Source organism: Cornus florida, unplaced genomic scaffold (genome assembly GCF_030987335.1).
Source record: "Cornus florida cultivar Cherokee Brave unplaced genomic scaffold, ASM3098733v1 CherokeeBrave_3.0.0_Hap2_Chr05, whole genome shotgun sequence".
In the NCBI taxonomy this organism is placed as follows: Eukaryota; Viridiplantae; Streptophyta; class Magnoliopsida; order Cornales; family Cornaceae; genus Cornus; species Cornus florida.
This window is the reverse complement of record NW_026775575.1, coordinates 29,747,510-29,773,243: the sequence shown is the minus strand read 5'-3', so window position 1 is coordinate 29,773,243 and position 25,734 is coordinate 29,747,510. Positions and strand designations below refer to the sequence as shown.

The following is a 25,734-nucleotide window of genomic DNA, read 5'->3' as shown; positions in this document are numbered from 1 at the left end:
AAATAAGATGTAGAAAATAGAGAGAGGACTAGGGGTATGATTTCACCACTAACGTCGCACCACCACTCAATTGCATCAATTTATTGGAGATATATCATATAATATGCATAGGGAATTAATCATGGCTACAAGCACATATTAATTCAGCTAGAAAATAATATAATTTAAAGCTAAGCATAGACTATCTTCGATTGGCATAAACCATCTACCTAACTACTTTACTCTAGTGTGTAGCATGGTCTATCTTTTCTAGGCATAATCCATCAAATCTCTAACATTATATTTAGAGAAATACCATTGTGTAATCATCTCATTCACAACTACAAGAAGTGAGTGAGTTATGTTCAATCACAAGAATAAAATATCTAAGACAAGATAGAAAAATATTTGTAATTGAATTAAAACTCTAAAACCAATTCGTATTGAAAATTCAATTAAAAACCCTATAGATTACACAATCATTTATGATAAAAATTGTTCTCCAATAGTTAAATATAATCAAACCAGTGTGCTAAGCTAGGGCTACATCATAACCCTAACAAAGCGTTTAGCCAAGCATGACTGGAGTGGAATTCTTCATGGTTGAGGAAGATATCTTCACCGCCATGGATTGATCTCTTCTTTCTTCTGAATGCTACTCTCTAATCTCAGCCTCAAGCTCCTCTGTATGATGTTTCAATTTTGTAGAGGACCCCCTTTAAATAATAAAAGATTAGCCCTAAAGTTCCCTTTTTCATATGGAGACATACATAGAAATTCTGTCAATTAAGGACTCCAAAATTCGTACAAACTTCTAGGTCAATTTTAACAAGGTAAACAGCTGTTTTAGTGAATTCTCATGAAATACAAAATTGGAGCTCTTCGAATTTCCTTTTAGCCGTTTTTACCCTCGAGGAGAACGATATAGCCAGATTAGCAAAACGGATTCAAGTTACTAACTTTGGCGAAAGTTTCCTTTTTGGAGAAGGATTTTTCCTTTTCTTATTCTTTCCATTCTTATTAACTTGTGGCTTCTTTTAGACTATTTTCTAAGTATAATTAGACTTGGATCTTCAACATTACTCGGTCCCACAAAATGTCATGTTTTAAAGCTTAAAATTACTAGTCTTGACTGATTTTACAATTAAAGCCCTAAAATAAATAAAAATAATGAAACAATGTAAAATTACAAATAAACTATTATTAAGAGAATAAAACATGCAAATAAAGGGGTAAAATGTATAACATTCAGCACCTAACACACCCCCAAACTTATATATTGCTAGTCCCATAGCAATAAAACTAAAGAAAAACATAACTGCCGCTTTCGTGGGAATCATGATTACATTTAGCGTATGCAACAAGCCTTTTAAACCCCTAGGTTACCCCTAGTCGACGAGTGAAGTCTCATGAGGGTTTCCAGAGATGATACCCATAAACACACAACACAATTCAATCCTCTGGCAATCAACTTATTCTCATATCATCATAATAATCAAGGGAAAGACTACACAAAAGTACTTTAAAAATTATCATCTGACTATACTTTTTTATCCCTATTTTCATACTTCATCTCAATGTTTCCAACACACTTATATAACAAGAACAATAGCAAAATCAATCCCCAATGTTATGGAATTTGTGAACTAACAAATCACCTATGTAGTAATGTCTTTTTAATTGAACCCAACTTCTATAACTTCAATTCCTCAGATCTTTTGTCAAGTTATTTTCTATGGCAAAATATTATTATTTTTTTTTCTTTCTCTTTTTTTTTTTTTTTTCTTTATCCTTACCCCCATTTCTTCATGCGAACACTCTATGTATATGAGACATAAGCCCCGATTACTCCATAAAAGGGTTACGAAAGATATATTTTTTTTCTGCTTTGTTTTTTTGTTGAATATCTCTGCCATAGTAATAACCTTCAAAGTTCACCAATTCATATCCATCCATAGTTATCAAAATACAACCAAAAATACATATTCCCATAGATAAAATTCTAGTGTGCATGTGAAATCCATCAGGGACCGACAATTACTAAAATTCCTAACACACTAGATAGTGGAACCCACATAAAATAAAGCACGAAAATTAAGGATTCAAGACAATCTCAGAAACAAATTTTAAAAAGTACTTAAGTGTCTTAATCCCCCTAACAATTCGCAAATACTTGAATTAAAGTCAATATGCCAAAGAAAAAGAATTGAATTTTCTTTTCTTTTTTTTGTAATTTTTTTTTTAGAAAAATATTTAACAACTAGAGTATTTTAATACAACTAGAGTAAATGCTATGCCCCCAAACTTCAATTAGACAGTGTCTTCACTGGGCAAAAGAAAATGGAGTCACTTAACAGGATAGCTAATATCATAACTAAAAATGAAAAATAAAAACAAAGAACAAAAGCACTTAACATGATAGCTAATATGGAGGCAGTGGAGCATCGGGATTAAGCCCGTTATGAATCATAAGCACACGCATCATGTCCATCATTGATCTTTGATCCTGACAGATCATCCTCTTCCCCTGATGGATCTCTTGAACTTCAGATCAGAGTTGTGTCACCTCACCAACCAAATAGTAATAGGGATGCTCATCAGAATCATCCTCGTCATCCTCGTCATCACTGGCGGCCTCTTCCATAACCTCATCATGGGGTTCATCAGTAGACTCATCGTCGATGACTTGTCTAGTAGCCAATTGACTTTGATGAATAGGCAAAATTTGTTCACCCATCATAATTGGGTGAGCCGACTCTCCAGGTGCAGCAACCACCTTTAATGTCATGTGAGATCGGCTGCGATTCCAATCAACCTCACCATAACGATCATTGCGCGCAGAAGAGAACTCATCAGCAGCAATAGTGTAGCCTTGAGAAGTAAGCAGTCGAATAACAAAGAATGGCAAAGGAAACTTCCAATCTTTTTGTTTTTCCGGAGTTTACTTGATCACCAAATCATAAAATTTTTAAGCTACCCATAAATTCTTTCTGGAAAAGATATCTAATGGCCAAAATGGATGGCATATAAAGCACGCAGAAAATCATGACGATGCTCAGATTGATGAGTAAGAGGGCACACATTATGCAAAAGTACGGCATTGACGAACCATAGGTGTAATGGCAGAGACGATTTGGCAGTGGAATTATATTTGGAGCTTGAGAAACAATTTGTAGCAAGGTGACTAATCATCTGTCTAGTGGAAACCTCGGACATCGGAGTGAAAATTGACTCCAAATCAGCCGGGCATTGATGTGGACATCCCAAAGCCATGGCAATCGTCGAAGGAGTAATGCGAATTATAGTACCATCAACGGATGACACTAGTGTTCCCCATTCATTTGGATTGGAATGAAGATTTTGATAAAACACCTTGACTAATCTAGGGTACATGAGTCTACCAGCCATCTCAAAAAGGCATTCAGCTTGCCGTCGTCGTAAATCTGCAATGGGCCACTGAGTTTCTGGAACGCATGCATTAAGAGATTTAATGTCAAAACCCACTTCATAATTAAGTTGGCGACCATGCCACCTTTCATTTATGGTATCTCGAAGAGTTGGCCACCTCGTGGAAGATTGAATGGAGCGGCTTGTTGAAGCACTGCCTTGTGTGGCTTTTTTCTTTCTGGAAGCCATGTAAAATGAAAAAGAATTCTTTAAGACCTTTTGTCAAACACTTGGTGGCAGCCCCAATTCTTGCCTTGAATCTTTGATTTCTTCTCCAAATTGGTGAAAGGAATAGGTATTGGGATGTGAAAGGTTTTGAATGTGTATAGGAATGACGGTGGAGGTGAAGTTTGGTTTATGGGTTTTTTATTTGGAAGATGATGTTGAAGTTGGATAATGGGGATTGAATTCGGTTATATGGAATGATGTAAGGAATTTAAGGATTTGAGGTAAGAGGATGTTGGGTTATGGGCAGTGAGATAGTAATGGGTAGATGATTATTAATGGGATAGAATGGGTTAAATTGGGTGGATATATATATATATATATATATATATATATATATATATATATATATAGAAAGATGAAAGGTATGTTAGATGATAAGCGCCGAATATTACATATTCAAGCGCCCTTATTTGCATTAGTTAAGTCCATTAGTTAATTATACTATATATTTTAGCTTTAATTGCATGCTTTTGTCTATTTTCAGGTTGGTTCCCCAAAGAGAGTTAAAAGTGATGCTTTGATAAGTTTTGAAGATCGAAGTACGCCGTTGCCGGGGACATTCGTTTTGGCCAAGTTAATGATCCATGGAATGCATGATGATCTATGCAAAAAGTTCCATGAAGAAGAATTACATTAATGGTCCGTGCCAAGAACAATCACGAGCAAAAAGTTCAAAGCTTGAGTTTCAAGGTGTGGGCACCCGCCGGAAACTCGTGGGCGCCTGCAAAAATGGGCCAAGAAATCATGCACCCGCGGGCACACGCCGGAAACTCGCGGGCGCCCGCTAAAATGGGCCGAGACTTATTACACCTATGGGCACCCGCCAATGTGACCAGAGACTTGCGGGCGCCCGCCCTACGCCTGCGGGCGCCCGTCGATCTGCAGACAAGTGGGTATAGGTCTGTATTATTTCCTTCAAGGCTGTTCCCTTGACCCATTGTGTTGTCCTGATTTCTCCTAGGGTTGTTGAGCCACAAAAATGGAGGGAAAATGAGGATACTTTTGGCTAGATAAGGGGCTTGAGGCTTGTATTATGAGATCTCCCACTTTTAGAAGGTTTTTAGAGAGAGAAATATTATGAGCTTGAGTTTTGTGAGTCTTGGAGACCATAGGTGCCAAAATGGAGTTAAAGATGATCTCTTCTCCTTCCTTCCTTACTCCTATGGGTAACTAACTCCCTATCTAGGGAGGAGATGAAGCTCTCTCTAGTAAACATGTCTTAGTTTTATTTAATTTGGGGAATGATTCATGTACATGGTAGTTTATGATCTAGAGCACTTTACATTTTTGTAATGGATCTTAGTTCTATGAATGATCATGTTGATTTTATTATCTTGTATATGGATTTTATTGCTTCATGATTGTATTGCTTTTATTTTCATAGTGACAATGGAAATGAGATTATGAAAATGTTATTATTGGCATGTATATGAGAAGCTTGTTAGTCCATAGCTTGGGGTTCTCCTTTGATGGATTTTTCTTGATTCTTATCTTCATGTGCTTCTACCATGGTGATTGAGGAATTTGATAGTCCCTAGCTTAGTGAGCATGCCATGGCTACACCCTAATTTAGGTAGTTCGAGCATGTGGAACTTTGAGGGATTATACTTAAGTCTTGATCCTATGAACTTCTTGAAGATAATGTAGCAATCTCATATTGCTACATATCATTGCCATATACCGAAATTATTTCCCAAGTTAATAGCAACTTAGCATGTTAATAGGGTAGGTAGTGGATTCACTTCCCTAGGCTTCTCTATATTATCTTCATCTCTTCAATTCTTGCAATTATTGTTGTATACAATTTTAATTCCTAATTCTAGTGACAAACTAAACCAAACCTCTATACTCCCTTCATCAAACTAAGTGATTTTCAAGACCTTGGTTGCCATAAACTAGCAATCCTAGTGATTCGACTAACCCGTCCAATAGCCCTATTTTACAATGATTTGTGCTATTGCAAAGGGTTGATTATTATTGATAGTCGACGAGACCTCATCAATTTTTGGCATCGCTGCCAGGGATTGTAAACGGTTTTGTAACCTAGGTTTCAGGATTCACTTTGGTTTGATTGTGAATATTGTGTTCTTGTGGATATTTTCTTGTTGGTTTCGATTAATTTATGTTTCAAGTGTTCTTGTGAGATTCTAGGTACTCAAGGCTTGCCGTGGGAAAGCTAGCAAATTTGTAAGTCTAAAGGACTCCCAGTAAGTTTTCGAAGTTCTAGTTTCAAAGTTGTGAATATCTTGTAAGTGGTTAAATTAGAGATAGTTACATTGTGAAGCCCCTGTCGAGGTTATTTATTATTTCTCTATATTACAAAGCATCGGTCCTTGTCGTAGCCATTTACTTTTCTGTCTTGATTGATAATTGAAAAGAACGGGAACATCGTATTTGGATGTGATAGTGAAGGGATATTATATTTTTTATGAATTGTGTTGTTGATGTTAGGCCGTAGGTCACTATATGTGCCTACTCTTGAAGTGCCAATTGATATAAATTCACTTAAAAGAACTCTTAGAAGAAACCTTAGGGAATCTAAAAATTTAAGAGGACTTGATCTTGAGCTTAATCCAATGGCTAATAATGAAGAAAATGTCGGGAATGAGGGAATTAATAATAATAGGGATGAAATTCCAAATGTTGTTCCTATGACCCTTAGGGACCATTTCATCCCTATAACTTATGCCTCCCCTTCTTGTATAGTGATGCCAAACATCGATGCAGCCCAATATGAAATCAAATACAGTACAATTCAAATGCGTCCTTCCTTTCATGGCTTGGAACATGTGGATCCTTATAAGCACCTTGATGAGTTCCTTGAAATTTTTTTTACCAACAAGCTGAGGGGTTTCCTTGAAAATGCTCTCCATTTGTATCTCTTCCCATTTACTTTAAAAGATAGGGTAAAATATTGGTTGAACTCCCTTGCTGCAAATTCCATCACTACATGGGCTCAATTGCAACAAGAATTTCTAAAAAAGTACTATCCAGTGAGTAAAAACAACTTAATGAGGCATTCCATTCTTAGCTTTTCACGAAGTGATGGGGAACAACTCCATGAGACTTAGGAAAGATTATAAGATCTCCTTAGGAAATGTCCGCACCACCTAATTCCAAAATGGCAATTGGTGCAAGCTTTTTATATTGGTTTAACCGACACCCATAGATTCATGGTTGACTCATCATATTGAGGGATGTTCATGTCTAAAAGTGCGGTTGAGGCATGGATCCTACTTAAGAATCTGAGTGAAAACTCAATGTAACATAATTCTCGTAGTGCTCCAACCTCAACCAATACAATGAACACCAACCCTTGTCAACCTAAGACAATGAGGGAAGAGTCTTCTCAAGTAAATGTCATAGCTCATAAATTCTATCAATTAATGGCACCACATCTCTCTCCTTCCTTGTCTAAAAATTTAGCCAGTGCGGTGTGTGCATCATGCACTAGTCCTTTCCATCTCTCGGAAGATTGCCCCACACCGGAGCAATTTCCTAGTAGCAATCAAGAGCAAGCAAATGCTATCTTTTCTAGGCCCGAAAATAATCCTTATTCCAATACCTATAATTCAGGATGGAGAGATCATTCGAATTTCTCGTGGAGGCAACCCGCCCCATAAAATTTGAATTTTCAAAATCAAGGGCATCAAAATCAGCCCTCTTCTCAATTTCAAAATAGGCAATTTCAGGCCTCTTCAAGTTACCATCCCCCTTATAATCCAAATGTCTCTAATCAACCTCTTGTGTTTCCAACAAATGAGATTTTGGCTGCAAACAAGCAAATGATGGAATCTCTAAACAAGCAAATCTTAGAGTCCAACAAGCAACTCTTGACATCATTGTAGGCCACTCTCCAAATGGTTCATTCTCATACTCAGTTGATAGCCAAACTTAAGAATCAAGTAGGACAAATAGCTACTTCAATGAACCAACTTCTTCAAAGAGATAAGGGGAAACTTCCCGCTCAATCATTTGATAATCCTAGAGGGATACATGTGATTGACGAAGCCCCTCCTCCGAGTAGGCCTACTCGTGAACAAATCCAAGCAATCACTACCCTTCGGAGTAGTCGAGTTGTGGACAACATGGTTGATAAAAGAAACAATGACAAAATTCTTCGTCCTAGAGATCCAAATCTCCGCTCTTCTAATCCAAATCTCACTCCTGAAAATCCAAAGTCTAATGCTGAAAATTCTAAGCTTGTTACCCCAAATATGGAGACTTCTTATGAGCCTAAGGCTCCATTTCCTCAACGTCTCCAAGAGTCAACACATTTTGGGAACAAAAATTATAAAATTCAAGACATGTGGGAAGTCTTCAAGCATGTAAAGATCAACTTGCCTCTCTTGGATGCTATCAAGCAAATCCCTCCCTATGCAAAATTTCTCAAAGATTTGTGCGCTTAGAAGCGCACTTCCAAAAATCATTTGCGAAAGAAAGTAAGATTAACTGAAAATATGAGTGCAATCATTCAACACAGTTCTCCTCCAAAGTATAAGGATCTGGGCACCCTAATTATCTCATGTGTCATAGGCGACAACAAGATAGGGAGGGCCCTCCTTGACTTAGGAGCTAGTGTGAACTTGATCCCATATTTAGTTTACTTAAAACTTGGGTTGGGAGATCTAAAGCCAACCTCTGTGGTCTTGCAGCTTGCCGATAAATTGGTCAAGCACCCACGAGGCATTCTTGAAGATGTCATAATCAAAGTGAACAAATTCTACTTCCCGGTAGACTTTGTGGTTCTTGACACGGAACTGGTCCATGATCCAAAGAAGCATATTCCCGTGATCCTCGGTAGGCCTTTTTTAGCTATGGCTAATGCTTCAATTAATTGCCGAACCGGGGTGATGGACATCGCCTTTGGAAATATGCAAGTCAAACTCCATATCTTCCATGCAACTTACCATCCTTCCGATGAGGATAATTTTTTTCTTCTTGATGTGATAGATGAAGTCGTCGAAGACTCTCTCCCCTTCATTCTAAGTACAGATTCTCTTAAAACTTACATGTCTCACTTCGACTTCTCAAACTTTGATATTGACCAAGCCGTCCAATAAGTAAATTCTTTGCTTGACATTGGTGTTATCATGGACTTTCCTTCTTGGAAAATACGAAGAGAACCACTTCCTCAACTGTCCACTACTCCTCCAATCCCTTCCTTAAAATCTCCACCACAACTTGAGTTAAAGCCGCTCCCGGTCCACCTCAAGTATGTTTTTCTTAGAGTAAACAAAACTCTTCCAGTCATTATTGCTTCAGACCTTTTAAAGGACCAAGAAAATAGCCTTTTAGCGGTGCTACAAGAGCACAAAGAAGCTATTAGCTGGGCAGTGGCTGATTTAACAGGAATTGACCCTTCTATTTGTATGCACTACATTCATTTGGAGGACGACGCTAAACCTTCTAGAGAGGTGCAGCGCCGGTTGAATCCCAACATGAAGGAAGTGGTCATGAAAGAAGTGATCAAGCTACTAGATGTAAGAATCATCTACTCCATCTCTGATAGCAAGTGGGTAAGCCCCACTTAAGTTGTTCCCAAGAAATCCGGTCTCACCGTTGTTGAAAATTCAGCGGGTGAGCTCGTGCCACAATGCACCACCATCGGGTGGCGTGTGTGCATTGACTACCGGAAGCTAAATTCTACCACTAGGAAGGATCATTTCTTACTCCCATTTATTAATCAAATCCTAGAGAGGTTGGCCGGCTAAAGCTACTACTGTTTCCTTGATGTTTATTCCGGCTATAACCAAGTGGCAATTGATCCACAATATCAAGAGAAGACCACATTCACATGTCCCTTTGGAACATTTGCCTATAGGCGCATGCCCTTTAGGCTATGCAATGCACCAGCAACTTTCCAAAAGTGCATGATGTCCATATTTTTTGATATGGTTGAAAAGTTCTTGGAAGTGTTCATGGACGATTTTTCTATCTTTGGATGTTCCTTTGACTCGTGTCTCCACAATCTATCCCTGTGCTTCAAAGATGCAAGGAGACAAATTTGATTCTAAGTTGGGAAAAGGTCATTTTATGGTCCAAAAAGGCATTGTCCTGGGACATGTCATTTCTAAAAGGGGAATCGAGGTCGATAAGGACAAAGTCGAATTGATCTCTAATCTACCTCCTCCAAATTCTGTCCGACAAATCCATTCCTTTCTTGGTCATACTGGCTTTTATTGCCACTTCCTTAAATTGCTCATTTGGTACTTTGTAATGACCCGGTCATTTTCCTTCCTTTCCTTTTTCCTCAAATTTTACGGATAAATTTTTTTCATTGTCTTCCCTTTTCCGTGTTTCGTTTCTAATCACTTTGTGTCATCTTGAGTGCTCGGAAATGGTTTCTAAGACTCATTCCTTTGGATTGACATCTTCCTTTGAGGACCGAGTCATTTCCACATCTTCACTTTTGTGACACTATTCACTTTTCGTCTTTTTCTCGGTTGTCACTTTGTTGGCATAACCTCACTTTTCGTGTTCGGATTTGATTCTGATTTTGCAGGCATCCACGATATTTAAATCCCATGCTATGTGCATTTTTATTTTTGTCGAAAAGCCTGCTAGTTGTGTGATTTCTAGCTTAGGGGTGTGGATGCACACTTCTTTGGAATTTCTCTTTCTTTTGGGGTCATTTGTGTAATTACTGTAAAGTAATTATTTTTTGTCTTATGGACCATTTTGTAATTTAATTTGGAAGATATTTTCAAAAAGAACTTTTTTTACAATTTTTGAAAAGTGTGACAACTGTCACACTCTCATTGGTCCACTTGTTGACATTTGTGTGGAAACACTTTGATGCCTTGGATGATGACATGTGGAGGGTGGAGATTCACCCACTTGTTGGCCTAGGATAGGTGCACTTGTTAGCTTGGATGGTTGACAAGTGTAGGCTTGAGATTAAGCCTAGGAAGGAGCCTTGGATTTGTGACAAGTGTTGGCTCACAATTTAGTCTTGCAATTATTTTTAGGCTACTTTGGGATTATGATTTTAAAGAGGGGTTTTTGTACAATTGACCAAGACATAGTGAGTGGAGGATTTCTATTTCCTTCACTCACATTCTATGACACTTAATTTCTATATCTTCCCTCTCTTGTAAAGAAAACCCTAGCCACCATTAGAGAAGCTTGATGCTTAAGCTTTGACCTTGATTTTAAGGGCCTTTCATTGATTTCCAAGCTTGAACTTGGGAATACTTTTTGTTCCCACATCCTTCTCTACATAACCCTTGAAGGGTTTGCCATTTTTGTGTCGATTTGCCTTGGATTCAAGAGGAACAATCCTCTTGTGAGGTAGGGGATGTTCTAAGTTATGTTTTTGATGTTTTGTATGTTTTATATCTCGATAACAATGAAATGCATGTCTCAAATCTAAATTTTAAGTGAGTAGTTAATAGTGTCTTGTATAAAATCAAGCTAGGACATGATTTTTGGAAAGGCCATGACTTGATTCATAACATATATTAACTTGAAATCATTTTGGGTTGTTTTGAAATCTAGAGGAATTTATAAATTAATTTGATTAATTTTTATTCATGTGTTTCCATGATTTAAATTATGTTTTGAAGGAATATATGTAATGATCATGATAAGTTCTTCAACATATATTAAATTGAGCATGTTTGGATGAGAAATGAAATCTAGAGATTTATTTAAATTTGATGTAATTAAGTTCTATTTAATTACTCCATTGATGTAATTAAGTTTTGACTTGATATTAGTGATTATCATGATTTAATCTTTGTTATATATTAATTTGGGATCATTTGAACAACTTTTGAAAATTAGAGGTTTAATTAATTTAAATTAATTAAATTCTACATGATGATGTCTTGCTCAATTTGCTCTTTTGATTTGATATATGTAATGAGCATGTTATATTGTTTAACATATAAATATTTGAGGTTATTTGATATTGATTTGAAATCTAGAGAATTTAATTATTTTTGTTTAATTAAATTCTATTTAATGGCTCCATGGACCTAGTTGTGTTTAAGAGGTTGTTTCTATATTCAAATCATGGACTTAGACTTGTTGTATATTCACTTGGTTATGTTTGGAGCATAGGATAACATTGTTGTTATATTTATATTCATGAGAGCATGTTTTATTTATAGATTATATTCTTGTCTTGTGTAATGAGTTGCACATTTTGTATTTGACATCTTCTCATGCCATAGTAGTTGTAGACTTAGAGCATATATTGTATGTGTTTCCAAATTTGGTTGTGCGTGTTAGATAGTTGATTATATTGTATATACATATCGATATATCCGTTATTGCATAACTTGTTGATTTTGGAAACTTGGGAATGTCGTTGTTTGACTAAGGCTAGGACATGGTTCTAGTACGGGGGATTGTCCCTCTACAAGTCTAGTGTGCACATAGGGCGGTTACCCGTGGGCTAGTAACCCTAAAGTAACTATGGTGTCGGTCTGATCCTGCGTGACGTCCAAGTATCCACTTTGTTTGATTTCGCATTTCATTTGAAGTTGATAACTATATGGCGTTGTAACTTGTAGTTCCTTATTTTATTTCCTATTTTAAGTTACAAGATGTTAACTTTGAGAATTCGTGCTTTATGCGTTGTATTGGAAGTTCTAATGTTGGTTAAATTACATCGGTATGGTAAATTCTGTTTTGTTGTTCTAATGTAGCCTAGGACGATTCCTTAAACTCATTTGGAACGTAGATGCTAGGTGGCATGAACCACTTTAGTTGATTTCGTATCTTGGACTTCAAGTTAATGATTTTGAGGATCTATATCTCGTTGCATGGTATAGCATGCTTTTATATTATTTAATTACATAAATATTATAGTTTATGCTTGGAATGCTTTGAAGTAGCTTAGGATGATCCCTGAGTCTCACTTTGACATAGACGTTAGGTGGCATGACCCTTTTTGAATTGTTCCAAGTTATGTAAAAATCTCTAAAGAAATCAAGTCTTTGCATGCTCATTCTCTACGAGCAAATTTGTTTACTCACCCCGAAGTTACTGGGGGTTTTGTTTAGGTACGAAGACTTGGTTCATGATGCTCATCATTCCTTCGACGACTTATAGCTTTTAAGTTTCCATTCCACGCAATTGTTAGCATGAAATGTCATTTTGTAGCCTTATATGTCAAAACTTGTATTTATTGTCTAAGCTATGTAATGTGCACTTAAGTGCACCTTTTGACACTCTTTGGATGGATATGTAATGAGGCCAAAGGCCAAAGGCATCTATATGACATGTATGTTGGCTTAACTTCATAGTTTGTTTATAGAAGATATAAGATTTCAAGGATTGAACATAAATTGTAAATGACATGCCATGAGGCCTTAAGGCCATCTTTTGCTCTCTTTTTTTCTTGATTAATTAGATTGCACCCTTAAGTATGTTCCAAACACTTGAAAATGATTAGTTAAGCTACCTAGGTTCTTGAGACTTGTTTTCCAAATTCTGTTTCTACGTTTTGGGGTTCAAAATTCGCAGCCGGGGTAGCAACTGGTGGGCCCCCATTGATTTTGGTGGGGCCCCGCGAAAATATCCAGCCCACTATGGGATTTAGCGGGCACCTATAGGATTTGTGCATGTTTTGGGTGGGTGCCCGCCATGGCAGGTCCTGCTCCAAACATCTTCCTTCAGAGGGCCATATCTCACTTGTTTCAACTCTGAATTGGTCCATTCTTGAGTCAAAACTGACTGCATCGAAATAAGCTTTCCAATGGTATCAATTAGAGCTTTAGATTCTATTTTTAACTCAAGTTATTCAAGTTTTAGTGAGGTAGTGTTAGGATTTGGTTTGAACCGGAAAGGGGTTTTCTTTCCTTAACTTCAAGACTTGATATCTTTTCCGTTTGGACTCCGAATCAAGTGATTCTTGAGTCTAACTTCATTAATTTTTTGTTTTCTTTCCAATGGTATGCTTGGTAGCATCCATTTATCTATGAAATGACTATTTTTCCCCTAGGTTCATTCTTATCCGTTTTTGAATCGTCGCTTTCGCATTTGTATTCCTTAAGTTTCGTGACCTCATTAACGATCACATTGGTGTCCTAAAGATGTGTTGAATCTCTAGAGACCATTGTTTTATCTTTTGCTTTCGCATTCTGTTTTTGTCAACAAGTCTACGTTCGGTTCATCACAGGACGCACTGACCTAAAAACCAGGGCTGTCACATACTTCTTTCTCTTCATTCTCCTCATCCTCATCTATATAAATTGAAGTTTCTGCCATTTTTTCATTTACCTCTTCCTCCTCCTCTTGACACGAAAGAGTACTTACAATTTGCTCAACTTGAGGTTCTAATTTGGCTAAAGTTTGAGAATGAGAATTAATATGTTGTGTTTGTGAAATATGCACATCAAGTAAAGCTAACACTTTATCTTCAAATCCGAGTGAGTACCTAGAAGGTGTAGCTGGTTCATCATAAAATGGTGGGGGAGGGTAATAGTCACAAGGAGGATCAAAAGAGTGATCAAGTCCATAATAAAACGATGAAGCTTGAAATAAATTGGACTCGATCTTATAAGGATTAAAATATGATGGAGGAGCATAAAGTGAAGGGATGTAATTTTCCCCCAAACTTGGATTAAACAATTCCTCCATTCATAATCCAAATGTAAGAAAATATTAGCCTCACTACGGGTGTATGATATTGCAATAAAAACAAGGCATCCACACGAGCTGATGCTTGGACAAAAATTAAACAATTTAATTAGCCTCAACAAGGGCTATCTCAAGCATACAAAAAAGTGAAACAATCAAGCTACAAGATTTTAAAGAATCACTTACAAAGCTCCTTAAGCAACTTCAAATTCTAATGCTAGCTTTAAGCTCCAATGATTGGTTTAAGATCCAATGTTTGCCTTCCTTGTAGTCAAGTACCTAATTGAGCAAACAATATCAAGAATGAGAAAAGAATAAACAATAGAAAATAAAATAAAAATAGAAGGAATCAAATGAACACTATTGCCTAATCTAATTCCAACAAAACCATTAATCCTCGGCAACAGCGCCAAAATTATGATGCAACCCGAGCGTGTGCACAAAATAATGCACAACACTTTGACTTTAGAAATTAGTGTCAAGTGGGCATCATACTTTAAATTTATAAACCACTTAACACCTACACTATGTAGTATAAGTGAGAAGGGATCATCCCAAGAGATTATACATACTGGAATTTTAGCTTCGACTTTAGTGATTTAAATGATTGCAAAGAGATTTGGGTTGGTGATTAAACTACTTCAATTAATGAAAATGTAATTAAAATAAAATTAAAATTGAGCTAAGGATTTAAGATATGAGAATTGAGTTCTTGGGGTGCATTGGAATCACCACCAAACTCATTCACCAAACCACACACTTTCAACTAATTTGGGGAAAACTTTCTTGTGAACAAAATACGACTACCAATTGCAATATTAAGCATGGACCATCAAATTCAAGTATGAATTGTTTACCTAACCAGCAATTAAACTAAGTGTAGAATAACCCATCAATCCTAAGCATGACCCATCAAACTAGTAACAATTATAGCACATATAAATCTAGAGAATCATGGAATTTGCAATAATAAGCCATGGAATATCAAATCAAGTAATAGATTGTCTACTTAACTACAAGCATGAATTAAATTGTAGAACAACCCATCGAGTATAATCATAACCCATCAAATTAATTGACAAACCCATTCAATGAAAACCATGTATAGCCATAATTAAATCATTATTTCATCACACATAGACATGTAACAAACATAGAGAAAATAGTGTAGAGATCAATTCCCCAATAATCACACATAAGACAACATGTAATTACAGAGAGAATTAGATGGAAGTATTTAACCATAGAAATCAAAGGAGAACTCAAGATTCATTAAATTCACAAGGCCAAAACATTAATCACAAGATATTATTCCCAAAAATTATGAAAAAGATAGAGGTTTAGATTTACAAACTTGGGGCTCATCCAAGCCCGAAGGAGAAGTCAAGCCAATCATGGAGGAGGTTGATGTGACATTGAAACCCTCAAGGCAATCCCCAAACATGGCTCCATCTTCTTCCTCTTCTTCTTTATTGAATTCTAGAAAGAGTGTGAAGATCTTGAGATGTGTTCTTGGTGCCTCCACTCTTCACTTTTCTTCTAACCCCAATCTCTAACTTTTTTAGAGAGAGAAACTAACTATTACAATGTAAAAATAAAATAAAATTGAAGCCCTTTTACAAATGGTTTAATTCCCCCTTTATACAAGCTTCTTGAAGTAATGAACAAGTCAGAAAATAAGCCATTAAAATATCTAATCCCACTGCTATGTGGTAAGTGGAGTTCGGGCACGCGGGAATAAAACAGCTCACTGCTAGTGTATCTTCGATCAATCTAAGAATATCTTCGATCGATTGAAGAATTCTTCGATCGATCCAAATCACTGGTGGCGAAATTCTGCATTTTTTTACATTTTTTTGGATTTTTCTAGAATCTTCTCGGAACTTTTGCTTGACTGCAAAAAAGCTGTAATGGACCAATTTTAGCAAGTTTGAACCTTATTGACCTAAAAATAGACAAAAACATAAATTAGTACTAAAACAGAAAAATAAAGATAGATGAATGGACTAAAATGATCACATTTGAGCACTCATAGGCAAGCAAAGCATAATAAAAATAAATAAATAAAATAAAATAAAATAAAAAAAGGCATAAAAATTCTTGAAGTTACTGAAGGACCTTTGTGAGCATTTCAAAATCCTCTTGCTTAATTAATCATCAGCCCATGTGAAGGCCTTGTTATTAGTGTTAAATCATCGACCTGTGTGGAGGCCCTTTAATTTTTGCATTGTTGGAAAGCATGGGAGTATGGGAACGATGTATGTGGAGGTTTTTTGCTGATTGTTGATTGTTATAGAGGTGGAGTTCTTGTTTTTGTTGTTGTTGTTGGTGTGTTGACTAAATTTTGTGCGACTCTTCCCACTCTTCATCTTCATCACTCCAATGGAAAATCTTGATGATAATCTTGGTTATCTAGACCCAAATTTCATCGAACATCCCCCTCTTGACCAATTCCATCTCGGAGTTGAAGCTCCAAATCCTCTAATGGCCCTTCGTGATCATTACACTCCCAATAGTACCATGCACTGACTTGCATCATGCTTCCTAATTTTAGGGCCAACCACTAAGAAATCAAACCCAAGACCATTCAAATGTGTCCGCTTTTTATGGGTTAGATAATGAGGAACCATATAAACACTTGGGTGAGTTTCTTGAGGTGTGCTCCACCGTGAGATACACGGATGTCCGAAAAAAGTCTTTAAGTTAATTCTCTTCCTTTTCACTCTTAAAAACAAGGCGAAATATTGGTTTAATAATTTAGAGGTGAGTACAATAACTTCTTAGGCACAAATGCAAAATGAATTTTTGAAAAAGTATTACCCCGTGAGTCTAACTAATTCAATAAGAACAGCCATTAGAGAATTTTACCATAAGGAGGGGGAGCTTCTACATGAAGCATAGGAGAGATTGAATGAGTTGCTAAGGAAGTGTCCACATCATGACATTCCGAAATGGCAAGTAGTTCAATATTTATATAAGAGCCTATCCGATACCCATAAGGGTATAGTTGATGCTTCGTGTGGAGGTTCATATTTTGGAAAACATGAGGATGACATTTGGCGCCTCTTTGAGAATATGAGCAAAAATTCAATGCATAAATCTCAATCCTCTTGGGTGAGTCATACCTCTAATGTGAGAGGGAAGAATTTAAAATTGTGTCAAATTGAAAGTCCAATGGAGATTGTTACCGAAGTGAAAACTCTTACCCAAAGACTTGATTAATTTTTATTAAGTCAAAAACCGGCAATCCAATAATTTTATTCTTCCCATCATCAAAATGAACTATGTATTACATGTTCGAGTTTGCTTCACAATACTTCCAATTGTCCCTATGGACATGTTCAAAGTAAGCAACATGAATAAGTTAATGCTACATTCGCATATCCCTATTCCAATGCTTATATTCCGGTGTGGAATGAGATTTCAAGCCCGTCACAAAGTCAAAATTTCCAAGGAAGGTGTGTTCCTCCTTATGTGAGAAATGAAAATTCTCAAAGGTTCTATCCATCCTCCTTTCATCATCAAAATATGAATCACTTCTCTCACCCTCAAGCTTACAATTCTCAAGTTTATTCTCAGTAATCTCAAGAACTTCTTAAGAATCCCACCTTTGAGGATAAGGTTTTGGCGGCCCTGGGTGGCTTAAAAGCAAACACCAAATTATTGCACTCTCACTCTCAATCTATCTCGAAGCTTAATGATGAGTGCTCAAGTGTGATGCATTTTAGCACCTAAGCTAGGTATTTTAGTCCATTCATCTATCTTACTTTCATGTTTTAGTACTACTTTATGTTTTTGTATATTTTTAGGTCAATAAAGTTCAAACGGGCTAAAAATGGTTCATTACACCCTTTTTGGAGTCAAGCAAAAGTTCCGAGAAGTTCTAGAAAATCCGAAAAAAGGTCAAAAATGCAGAATTTCGCCATCAGTGGGTTCTTTGATCGATTGAAGATATGCTGGCAGCAAGCTATTTTATTCTCGCGCGCCCAAACTCCACCTACCACATAGTTGCGGGATTAGATATTTTAAAGGCTTATTTTTTGACTTGTTCACTATGCCAAGGACCTTGTATTTAAAGGGATTTGAACCATTTTGTAAAATATCTTTTATCTTCAATTATTATTTTATTTTTACATTGTAATAGTTAGTTTCTCTCTTTAGAAAAGTTAGAGATTAGGGTTAGAAGAAAAGAGAAGAATGGAGGCACCAAGAACACATCTCAAGATCTACACACTCTCTCCCTCTAGAATTCAACAAAGAATAAGAGGAAGAAAATGGAGCCATGTTTGGGGATTGCCCTTGAGGATTCCAAGATCACATCCACCTCCTCTATGATTGGCTAGACTTCTCCTTAGGGCTTAGATGAGCCCCAAATTTGTAATATAAACATCTATCACTTTTATACTTTTTGGGGAATAATACCTTGTAATTAGTGTTTTAGCCTTGTGAATTTAATGAACCTTGGGTTCTCCTTTGATTTGTATGGATTAATTCTTTCTATTGATTCTCTATATGATTACATGTTGTCTTATATGCGATTATTTGGGAATTGATCTCTACACTAGTTTTTCTATATTAATTGCATGTCTATGTGTGGTTGATTGAGAATCTAGTGATGGCTATGCATGGTTTTCATTGAACGGATTTGTCAATTAATTTGATGGATTATGCTTATACTTGATGGGTTGTTCTACAATTTAATTCATGCTTGTAGTTAGGTAGACAATCTATACTTGATTTGATAGTTCATGGCTTATTATTGCAAATTCCATGATTTTCTCGATTGATGTGTGCTACAATTGTTGACTTCTTTGATGGGTCATGCTTAAAATTGATGGGCTGTGCTACATATTAGTTTATTTGTTGGTTAGGTAGACAATTCATTCTTTAATTTGATGGTCTATGTTTAATATCACAATTGGTAGTCGCATTTTGTGACGACCCTGGTTTTTTAGGCCTGCGCGTCCTGTGATGAACCGAAGATTGACCCAATAACGGATCCGAATGCAGAAGCGAAAATAGAAAACAAGACTCTAAGAAGTCAAAGTGACCTTCCATAAGGTCGTGGAACTCAACAAGAACAGATGCGGAAGCAAAAGATCGAAAACATGACAAATAAGCCCCTAGGGGCAAAATATTCATTTCTAAAAATAGTAGATTCGGGTGCCACCAAGCACACCGCTGGAAGGACAACGAAAAACTAATCAAGATGGACTCAAGAATCGCATGATTTGGAGTCCGGACGAAGGAAAAACGGCATGACGAAGAAAAACGAGCACTTAAGGCAAAAAGGGTAAACTGCTAATTATCAAGGAAGAACCGGGTGTAATTGAGGATACCGTTGCAAAGACAGCAAAAAATTAGTCAAGTTCAAACAAAAAATTCACTTGAATCAGAGTCCGGACGAAGGAGAAACACCCAAAAGAAGAAATGACGTTGCGATGGCCCGACGAGGGGCCATGACAGCCCCATGCGCATGCCCATGCGTGCGCCCAGGCACGCTGCACGCGCGCTGGGTGCACCATGGCTGGCAGCAGCAGCCATAAAGCTGCTATGGGGTAATTTTTCAGAAAAATCCAGAACAGAGGCTCAATTTGGAGGCCTAGATGAACTTTTTTGCAAAAACACAAAGAAGAAACCCCCCTCAAAATCGAGTTTTCTACATAATATACAAGAAAAATCGAAAAAACCTCACTATGAAATGCCCAAAATGCCCTCCCAAGAAAACTGGTCAAGAGGGTCCAAAAAGCTGCTAAATTTAAAAACTGAGAGCTGAACTTCGGATGCGATTTCCGATGCCAAGATGGCTTTTTCTGGAAAAACACGAAAAAGAAACCCCTACTAAAATCATGTTTTCTATTCAACTATGTTGAAAGAAGAAAATAAAACCACCGTGAAAAGTATTTAATGCCCCTAAATCAGAATATGCAAAAAAAGTGCGAAATGAATTCACAAGAGGCTCAAAACACCTACGATAAGGTTTTGCCCGGAAATGACAATGCACGCAAGCGTAACTTACCTATATGGACATGTTACAATGGTCCACGACTTAAAAATACCACCGATACAAAATCCGACCCCCCAACGGGCAAAAAGGCAAAAATGGAACTTGGAATGAAAACTCGGAATCAAAAAATACAAAACGGGATCAAATGACCGTTTGGCCCTTGGCCACACTTCAAACATGATTAATAAGACCCTATGAAAGAATGAAAATGGAATTCCCACACCCGATGCAACCATGGTGAAGCAATGACTTGCGATTTTTCAAGGTTTTCATAATATTTCATAAAGTTAAAAAGTTGTATAAAATACAATACACATGTCATTGGCCTCCGGCCTCATCTCATACATATCAAATACATTGAAAGGAATGCACTTATGTACACATTACATACATGGAATCAAATATACATATTTTGACATATAAGTCTACAAAATGACATTTCATGCTAACATTTGCATGAAAAGGAAACTTAAAAGTTACACGACATCCAAGGAACGCTAGGCGTCACAAACCAAGTCTTCGTACCTGAAATATGCCCCAGTATCGTAGGGGTGAGTAACATAAAGCTACTCGTAGGAGATGAGCATGCGTCGACCTAGCATTTTACAAATTTATCACCTTAAGGTGAAACATGTTAAAGGGGTTCATGCCACCTAACGTCTATATCGAAATGAGACTCAGGGAGCATCCTAAGCTACGTTAGAGTGTTTCTAGCACAAATCACATCATCTATGCCATTTAAACAATATGGAAGCACGTTATACAAAGCAACAAGATATAGGTTCTTAAAGGTATTAACTTACAGTCTCGAATACAGAAATAACTAAAGTGATCATGTCACCTAACGTCTATGTTCTAAGTAAGTCTAAGTAATCATCCTAGGCCATGCTGAACAATCAAAACGCAATTTACAACTTCAATGCAATCTAACCACATAATAGTATATTATACAAGGCAACAAAATACAATTTCTTAAAGCTATCAGCTTGAAATCTAAAGCACAAAAACAACAGAAGTGGGTCATGCCACCTAACGTCTAAGTTATAAATGAATCAATATGATCAATCCGAAGCTTTATTAGAACGTCAAAACACGATTTTCAATATCGATGCAATTTAACCAACATTGGAATTTTCAATACAACGCATAAAGCACAATTTCGCAAAGTTAACATCCTGTGACTTAAAATGGAGCGACAATTAAGAAACAACAAGTTACAACATCATCTAGTTATCAACTTGAAAATGAAATGCGAAATCAAACAAAGTGGATACTCGGACGTCACGCCGGATCAGACCGACAACATAGTTACTTTAGGGTTACTAGCCCATGGGTAACCTCCCTATGTGCGCACTAGACCATATAGATGGACTATCTCCCGTACTAGAACCATGTCCTAGCCATAGTTAAATAACGACATCCTCAAGTTTCCAAAATCAACAAGTTGTGCAACAATGCATATATCAACAGGAATATGCAAGATAATCTACTATCTACTAAGCACAACCAAATTTGGAAACCTATACAATATATGCTCTAAATCCACAGCTAATATGATATGATGAATGTCGAATCTTCAGTGTGCGATTCGTTACATGCTATGCATGAAAGATGTTAAACACGAAGTGTGCAAATCATTACACAAGGCAACAATATATTCAATAAGGAAAACAAATTCTCGTGAATACAAACATAGCAACTATGTTATCCAATGTTCAAAACAGAACCAAATGAATATACAACAAGTTTAAGTCCATGATTTGAATATAGAAACCACTTCTAAAACACAACTAGATCATGGAGCAAATTGATAGAATTTAATTAGATAAACACAATTAAATTCTATAGATTTCGATTCAGTTCTAATTAACCTCAATTTAACACATGTTAAAGGACATGGCAAAGTCATCACCTACATCCATTCTAAAACTTAATTAGGTTGTTAGAACAACAAAGTAGAACTTTTATTAAATCATGCTAATTTAAATCCCAAGGTTCTAAAACAACTTCAAATAGTCCCAAATTAATATATACTAGTAAACAAGTCATGGCCAATACAAATATCAAGTTAAAACCTTAATTAAGCTAATGGGACCACAAAATAGATTTTAATTAATTCTTTTAATTAAAATCTCTTGATTTTCAAACTTAACCAAATGCTCTCAAATTAACCTATGTTGGAACGCATGCCAAGAACTAATGTAATATTACATTACAAGTTTATTTCATTCAATTTAAGACCATGTGAATTAAACTTTCACTAAAGTTAAATATAAATTAAAAGTTCCAATTCTCATGCAATTAATCTCAATTTAATATATGTGAACAACTATACCTAAGCTTAATTTTCTAACATGCCACAATACAATTCCAAGTTGTATATCACCATGAGGATTAAATCTTAAACATGGAATTTAATTAAATAAAGGTTTCAAAACCTCACCGAATATTCTAAATCAAATATACGTGAAGCTATATGGCATGTAGATCAAGAATATCAAGTCAGAATTTAAATGGAGTGAATAGTGCACTCGGGGCAAATTAATTAATAATTACTAATTTTTGAAACACCTCCAATTACTTTCAAATTCAACTATGTTGAAGAGCATGCTGAGGCCTAATATAATATGCTAACACATATTAATTTCAAGCTAGTTCAGGCCATATGAATTAATCTTTCACCTAAGATAAATATTAAATAAAATCTTTAATACTTATTCAAATGTTCCAATTTTAATACACGACAATGAGCATATCAAGGGGCAATATAAAATCATGCTACATGTTTAAACCAAGTCATGAGCAACCGGGAAAATTAGATCCCGTACAAGAAAAATAAATAATAAAATCTCTAGATTTTATATTTAATCATGCCAACAAGTTGTATAAGCATCACAAGCATGCTATATAATAAGAATTTAAACCTAGAACATCTCCTACCTAAATTTAAGATGAAAATCTCAAATCCCCACCGAAACGAAAGTGCTCCGAATCCGACAATACCGAGAGGTTTTGTCGGGGACTACCCCGGGAACAAGAATCCGCAAGAAGCCCCATGAAAATCTCAACTTGACTCCAAACCCGAACTCGAAAAATTTTCAGAAATGGATTCTAATAAGGGGGAATGGTAGAGCACGTCGAGGGGAGCGACAAACGTTAAGGCCGAAGACTTTCCATCAAGGAAAAGTGAAACAAAAGAGGAGAGAGAAGATGGCAGCACCCCTTGGGCTGCCATGGGAGCTCCAGGTCGTGCATGAAGAGGGGAGAAGATGAAAAATGAAATATCTCACCCCCCTTTTATAGAAATCTCAAAAAGTGCCCCGAACGGGCCCCGCCGGGTCCGAAAAAGTAAAATTTGAGCAGACGCGCTCAAATGGCAAAACTTTGTGAACGAAAAAGATTCAAAATGATAAAATATAAACAACAAAAGAAATGGCATCAAAAACTGAGTCCCAAACAGAAAGTTATGCCCAAAACAAGTTTGGCGAAAACCGGGGCTAGAAATCCTGAAACTGGAAAACATCGACTAGGAGGAAATTCCAAGAGTACACAACTCGATGAAATGTGAAAATGAATCCCGTACAAGGATCCAGGCTCAAAACAAGACATTTTGCAATAACTTTCATTAATTGCACAATGGCCCCTCCAAAAAGTGAAAACTGCACTTATGGCCCAGAATGAAAATATCTTCCAAAAATATTTTCTTAAAAACCCCTGAAATAAAATATCTTCAAAATATATTTACGAAAAATACCCCAAGAAAAGAAAATAATTTCAAAGAACTTTACATCCATGCCCCTATGGACACCGGAAGCAACCAGAATACTTTCTTGCAAAAGTAATGATACGTATTTCGAGGAAACCACTCAAGATGATGACACGTGAAGTCAAAAACCAACTTCGAGCATGAGAAGTGAGGTTGTGCCAACAATGTGACAAATGGGGAAAAGACAGAATAGTGAAAAAGACGAAATAGGGAAAAGGACGAAAGACGCATAGTGTCTAAAAAGTGAAAATGCAAAAATGACTCGGTCCTCAAAGGAAGTTGTCAATTCACATGAAAGAGTCTCAAAAACCAATTCTGAGCACTCGAGATGACACTAAGCGACACGAAACAGAGCTCAGAAAAGAAAATTAAACGAAAAAAATTCATTCGTAAAATTTCAAGAAAAATGAAAGAGAGGCAAATGACTGTTACAACCTACCCTCCTTAAAGGAATTTCGTCCTCGAAATTAGGAACATACCAGAGAGAACAGAATAATGACCGAACAAAAGGTCAAATCAAAGGACAGCTCACAACGCACTGAAGGACAAATCCTGAAGTCTAAAGATCAACTGAAGGAACGCGAAACCATGAACTGAGACAACACCTCATACGAACCGGCACCTTAACTCAACGTCAACCACCGAGAGAATCCCAAGAAAACAAAACGTCAAACACAGTGAAAGAAGAGAGTGACAAGGCAGTACGAACAGTGACCAAAACCTGCCCACACTTACGCGTCAGCAAGGTAGCATGACGGTATAAGGCACTAGTTCATAACATGCCCCAACCAGGTCAACTCTGAGAAACCTATTGATACGAATGACATCAATGTCGAAAACGATCATTACCAAAAGCACCGTGGGAACCAGGCATCGGCGAGATTTGGGGTAGCTAATCCCAAAACTCTGACAACAATGACACTGGCACTATTATGCTTAAGGCCTTAGATCTAAAAGCCACGATGAAAGGGAATGAAATGGTACCTCCCTGGCCCACGTCTCACCCCACCAGACAAGGAAAAGGAAATGAATCACAGTCATCTACGCTCACATGAGCCTTACTCGCATCAACCAATAGAACAGACAAGAAGGTTCCCTACATGGGTCCTCACAGAATGAATTTCTCCTATCTAAGGAAAAAACTCGTGAAACAAGAATGCATCCAAGGGATACGACAGATCCTAAGAGATAATGCAAAAACCTGACATAAAGTAAACAAGTAGCATGCAACATAACATAACTATCTACTCACACAAGTAGTAAACAAGTTACCACATAAGCAAATAGGCATGTTATCAAATCAAACATGTTATCAAGAAGCACGCAGACATGCTATCACACCAGAACGTGATAGTGACACAAAACATGTTATTAGGAAGCATGTATACACAAAAGCATGCTCAACCAATGATAGATGTCTCAAAACACCTGAATATGTGAACATGTTATCATACAAGACATGTTATCAAGATACAAATGACATATCAAAGCAAAACAACATGAGCATGATATGCACCCAAAACCCGTCGTCCAAGCTATTCGAACCCGGACGCTCTGATACCACCTGTGACGACCCTGGTTTTTTAGGCCAGCGCGTCCTGTGATGAACCGAAGATTGACCCGATAACGGATCTGAATGCGGAAGCGAAAATAGAAAACAAGACTCTAAAAAGTCAAAGTGACCTTCCATGAGGCCGTGGAACTCAACAAGAAC

At 36.8% G+C, this 25,734-nt stretch overlaps 1 non-coding gene across 1 annotated transcript; it reads right to left on the bottom strand.

Annotated features, from left to right (window-relative positions):
* Positions 1-17,090: 17,090 nt before the first annotated feature.
* On the bottom strand, positions 17,091-17,192 carry LOC132310685 (small nucleolar RNA R71). The gene has a single exon (XR_009482678.1). It is a non-coding gene; the product is annotated as a small nucleolar RNA R71 (small nucleolar RNA).
* Positions 17,193-25,734: the final 8,542 nt, after the last annotated feature.